The 6,000-nt window shown below is 33.0% G+C and overlaps 1 non-coding gene across 1 annotated transcript; it reads right to left on the reverse strand.

Annotated features, from left to right (window-relative positions):
- Nucleotides 1-3,986: 3,986 nt before the first annotated feature.
- On the reverse strand, nt 3,987-4,092 carry LOC133038622 (small nucleolar RNA R71). Its single transcript, XR_009688122.1, has one exon. It is a non-coding gene; the product is annotated as a small nucleolar RNA R71 (small nucleolar RNA).
- Nucleotides 4,093-6,000: the final 1,908 nt, after the last annotated feature.

Raw genomic sequence — 6,000 nt, forward strand, 5'->3', positions numbered from 1 at the left:
CACATGGCTGCCATTGAGGAATAGTAGCTCACATTGATCAACAATTGAAGACTAGGGATAAGTCTTTTTCGGTTACACTTAAGAAAAAAAATGTTATCTTTGTTAGCCTAGTTGACCGAATCATGTGGTGAATTATAAATTTTAGTTGTTCATTTGAATAATTCATAAGTTAACAATAACCACGGCATATGGTTAGTAGGAGGGGTTTAGTTAGTGTTAGACTATATAAATACAAGTGTCATGACTCTCACATTGATTCACTCACTCAAAAACCTGAATTAGATTTTATTCTCTCTCTCACTCAAGCATTCTTCTACGTACCAAAGTCAGCCTCTCTAATTTCTTTATTTCCAAATTCTCTTTGTTTCATTAAGACCCAACACTATTATTCACCATCAAGGTCTTACATGTATATATTTATATAAATATTCTCTTTCCCTTAACGCCATCCTACTGTCATCTCCTCCAAGCTTACTTGTTATTTCAAGGGCCAAGAGTATTATCTCTTATACATTTATAGATATCTTTCATCTTATCAATGTCACCACCACCATTTTCACATTTAAATTTTAGTGGTCTGCCAGATTTTCTTTTGAAGCTAAGGTATCATTTTACAATTTTGAGTGTGTAGATTCAAGGTTAAAATTTCATATATTACATATTTATCATTATGACAAATCCTAATTAATATGCAATTTAGGTTTCTCATAAGTAATTATTGTTTCTCGAGGATAACTCTCATTCCAATCAAGGCTAGGACTCCACATTCGAGGTAAGGAAATTAAGTAGAAAAACATAAATTTTCTATATGTAATAACAGTCATAGAAAGAGTGGGAATAGTAAAAGAGAAGTTAACTAAGGTCTTCTGCCTGACTCTTTATTGTTTGTTATTTAATGTACTGTATAATATATATTTAAATAATATGTTTATAAGATTCATGTTATTTATGTATGTTTACAGTATTAGAGCATGGCCATTGCTAAAGGTATATATTTAAATAATATGTTTATAAGATTCATGTTATTTAAGTATGTATGTAAATAGTGTGTTTATAAGATTCACATTATTTAGTTATGATTGTAATGTTATTTAAATAATGTATAGTAGTTTGGCATTATTTAAATTAGGTAGATTATAGTTTATGTGACATGGTTTGACCGAGAAGATAAGGGTTAGATACTTGACTGTTGGGTCTATTTGGTAGATAGGGGCCATTTAGTAGTGGGTACGATTTTACTGAACACAGCCCTCCGCCCTTTAATCTAATAGCTCAAGTTTATTTTCCAAAGTCGGACTCGGACGTAATCATCTTATGTGATTTAGCTTAGAACCTAATTATTAGCTACTAGTGATATGATTAAGTTTATGTTTTGCTAGTTATCTATATATGTGCATGTGCATTTTTAGTTAAGTTTTATTTTTATTTATGTGACTACCTGACACACATTTCCTTACTGAGTTTAGTAGCTCACCCTTATCAAGTTACCATGTGCAGACTGATTAAAGCTCAAATTTGTATATTTTAAGCCTTTAATTATACACATAAAATTAATTTAAGTAGATATTTTAATAATTTTAATTATAATATTATTTTAGTTGAAAATATTAATTTATTTTAATTTTGTGTTATTTTTCAGATTATAAATGAAATTGGATTTTTTTTTAAAAGGCCCATTAAATCTTGTCTTTGTTGGGTTTAAGAGCCCATATCAATTAAATCTTTAGTTGATCATCTCAAATGACCACAACACGAGACAATCCAACATCAAAGGGATCACATTCCTTGAGCAGCAAGTCCACTTAGTCAGCATGTACTCCACTACACCTGCCACATGCATATGGTGGTTGAAGCTAGTTGTGACGTGTCCGGAGTGCAAGTCATTATTCAATCAAACTGAGATGTGCCCATGTTCTCATTTTATCTCAGCATTTTAAGCCACTAAACCACTAAATAATGTACGAAAATTCCAATTTAGAGAGCAAATGTGCACTATAAATAGGAGCTAAATACAATGAAAAAGCAATCAGATTTTAGTAGTGTTATTATAACAAAATTTATCTTTTTTCTTTCCTTCTTCTTTATTTTACTTTATTAATTTTGGTGTAAAGACAATGCCTTTTCTAGACTAATTTCTTTGGCAAGACTCAGATTTTTTATTCTTCTAATATAATGATTCTCTTTGTTCTTCATTTTCACATTTGTTATATTAAATTTCTCTTCTTCTTAATTGCACTTTAAATTTAATAGTACCTTTTATATAAGTTCAGTCATGCTTTTCTTATGTAAGTTAGGCTATTAATTATTAGAGTGTTTATTATATTATATGATTTTTACTGCATTCCGCCGGTGGTATTTTGTCGATTTAAATTATATAATATGATTGTATTTTTAGAAGTAGTATTAATTTAATTAGAGAACATATTTTTCTAGTGAGCTTAATCATACACATTTTCCAACTATAATTAATGGTGTAGAATTATAGTTGAGGTTAAAGAATCAATTTTATTAGGAAAATATAATTGTATGTACAAAGCTTGTGTCTTCCATAATCATTTTCTGATCACTTCTCATTTTAATTACTTGTTTAATTTTTGAAAATCATTTTCTCAATATTCTCACATCACATTCAAGGTTCTTATTTTATTCTCGTAAAATTACTAACTGTCCTTTTCAGTGTATTTTTTCCTCCCTGTGGTTACGACATATAGCCCGTTTACTACCGCGACCGCAGTGTAACTAATTGGGCGACATCAATTTTTGGCGCCGTTGCCGGGGAGGTTTCTACGCTACAAGAGGTTAGTATAGTAGTTTTTTTATTACTTTTTTTATCTCTTCTTTATTTTTTTTTATATAAAAAAAAAATTAATTAATATAGTATAATTTAGTTTTTTTTTTTGGTTATATATATAGATTCAAAAAAAAAAAATCACTATATATTATTGTTATTATTTTTTTCTCTTCTTCAATCTTTTTGAAAAAAAAAAAAAAGCAAGTACTTTTTTTGTTTAGTTTATTTGTTAGTTGTATTTATTATTTTGCTACTATATTAGGGTGTTAGTTTTTTTCTTACATTATTTTATTTTGTGTACTTTTTTTTTTAGGATTAGCCATTTTTTTTTTATTTACTTTAGGTTAGTTGTAGACTTTTATCCTTTAGGCTAAAAAAAAAAAATTGTGCATAAAATATTTTCATAAACTTTTTAGTGTAAACCCAATTGTGTAATGGTAAAAGTGGTACAAACTGAGATCATTCTGTCTAAGAAAGATTGGCTTTAAAGGTTTGTGGTAGAGTACCCTCTACACTTTCTAGCAACCCCGGGGAGTTCTAGTAAAAGTGTGGGACGAAGCGGTACCTTGGCAACCTTCCCAATCAGCCTGGGAATATCTTGTGTGAATACCCTTACATTATTACATAGTTGTAATTTACGTTATTTAACAAGTGAAAATACAAAAAAAAAAAAAAATAGTGAATGTCACGAAATAGAGACAGATTAGGGAGATTTGTAAAACAACAAATTGAAATTTTAGAAAACTCTCCTAAATCGTCTTCTTCCACTCGTTCTCATTCACCACCATCACCCATACTTCCTGCACTGCCAATGATGGCTCAACAACAGGAAATCCAACCAAGAACGCTACATGATTATCTACATCCTACGCGTACGGCCACACCTTCATGCATAATGTACCCCATGAATATGCCCAACTTCGATTTCAAACCTGGCATGATTCAACTTTTACCAACCTTTCATGGTTTGGAAAATGAGAGTCGATATGTGCATATTCAGGCCTTCGAAGAGGTGGTGGCCACATTCAACAACCAAGCTGACATTATTAACTTGGTGAGATTGAAGTTCTTTCCTTTCTCACTCAAGGATAAAGCCAAAAGCTGGTTGTATTCCTTAAGGCCAAGGTCTATTGGGACATGGGACAAAATGACAAAAGTATTTTTCTCTAAATTTTTCCCACCCCATAAGACTAGCAGCCTTAAGAGGCAAATCTCTACCTTCACCCAAAAGGACCATGAAACGTTTCATCAGGTCTGGGAGAGGTTTAAAGATTTGATGGGCCAGTGCCCACATCATGCATACGAAAGTTAACGTCTTGTCAGCTATTTCTACGACTGTCTCACAGCCGACAAAAGACAATTCGTACAAATGATGTGCAATGGCGACTTTCTACAGAAAGATCCCGAAGAAGCTTTGGAATATCTTGAAGAAATTTCTGAAAAATCATACACATGGAGTGCGCCAAGTCCTACGGACAAGCCACGAACAGCCGGAGTCTACCAATTGAAGGAGGAGGACAGTGTGAAAGCTCAACTTGAAGCTTTGAAAAAACAATTTGAGGCTTTCAAAACTCAAGAAGGTAAGCACTCCAGATGGCTGCAAAAGTGGAAAAGCAAGAACCAAGCTTCATTTGTGGAGGGACTGATCATCAACCACAAGAGTGCCCTAGTCTTAGTATGTTGATGGGAGGAGATGAGGAACAGTGTAATGCCTTAGGGGATTACAAGAAGCCTTATAATGCCTACTCCAACACATACAATCCTGGTTGGCGTAACCATCCCAATTTCAGTTGGAAGGATACAAGTCAAAATCAAGCATCTGGGAGCCAATGGAGGCCTGATCAACAAAAGAATTCTCTTGAGAGTTCCATGAAAATTCTCGCAGAATCCCAACTAGAGTTCAGGACTTATTTCACTCAGGTGATAGAGGAATTGAAGGACATAAAGATTCAAATAACAAAGTTAAATGATTCTTCAGTCATTCAAGAGCGTGGTAAGCTTCCCGCTCAGCCTCTAATCACTCCCAAAAAGCAACATATGGCAAAAACCTCCGCTCTTTCGGAGTCTAATCTCAAAGGGGTTAATGCCATTACTACCCAAAGTGGTCAAAGTACGGTATCACCATTACTTAAGACCACTAGTGTACCAATGCCTGCTCCAGATGTTGATGTGCCACAAAATCTTCCAGTAAAGGTGCCCTTTCCTCAGGCTTTGAAATCCACTGGAAAGGTACTGGAAAGTCATAGTGAGATCCTTGTTGGGTTTTATGCCCTAAATAAAACTCATTTCAATATAATCAGATTTACTTATTAATATAGATTAGAAATAATATTTAATGTTGCATGGTTCACATGATTTATTTCATGATTATATGTATATAATGTATGAATTCATCTGAAACCCTTTTCACATACTTGATCCTGTTTATTGTGCTGTCAACACATTGGAAAGTAAACATGACTATGTGAATAAAGTTTCCTAGATTTATCAGACACAGGGTTTTACTGATATGATAATCTACAACAGAGTTTACTTGCATTTGGAGAAATGCTATGTTCTTTCCAGAGCATTGGTTAAAGTGAAGCTCAGGTTGGATGCATGTAGTATGCATCGGAAGGGACCGATATTGAACTTTGACTTAGATTTATTAAACTTACCGTAATATCTATTCAAGTCAATATCGCCTAGTTGATCCTAGATCAAATGATCTTAATCCTGTTATGATTAGGCTCAATCTTGAAAGACTATTCGTGTTCTTTGATTTGTTAGTTAAGCCTACTTTTAGGTCAGGGTGATACGTACATTTTGGGAACACAGTAGTGCAATTGAGTGGGAGCACTAACATAAACATGGAATCTATAGCTTCAATCTGGCGAATAGTAAGCAAAGGATGATCTCCTTCGAGCTTGACCAAACGAACATAAATGGTGGAGTACTCATTTCACATAAGCTGAAATATCATTTATACGGGGTCAAGTGTTTTAAGGATAAAATACATAGTAGGGTATTACGGTAATCTAATCCCTTTACAGTGTAGATCATTCATATAGAGGATCATTGATCAAATTAGGATTATAACAATTTACAGTGTAGATCATTCATATAGAGGATCATTGATCAAATTAGGATTATAACAATGGATAACTAATGATGTGTCTATATGGTAGAACATATAGAGCATTCTATATACTGAGAGTGCAATTCTAAGT

Source organism: Cannabis sativa, chromosome 5, assembly GCF_029168945.1.
Source record: "Cannabis sativa cultivar Pink pepper isolate KNU-18-1 chromosome 5, ASM2916894v1, whole genome shotgun sequence".
Taxonomy (NCBI): Eukaryota; Viridiplantae; Streptophyta; class Magnoliopsida; order Rosales; family Cannabaceae; genus Cannabis; species Cannabis sativa.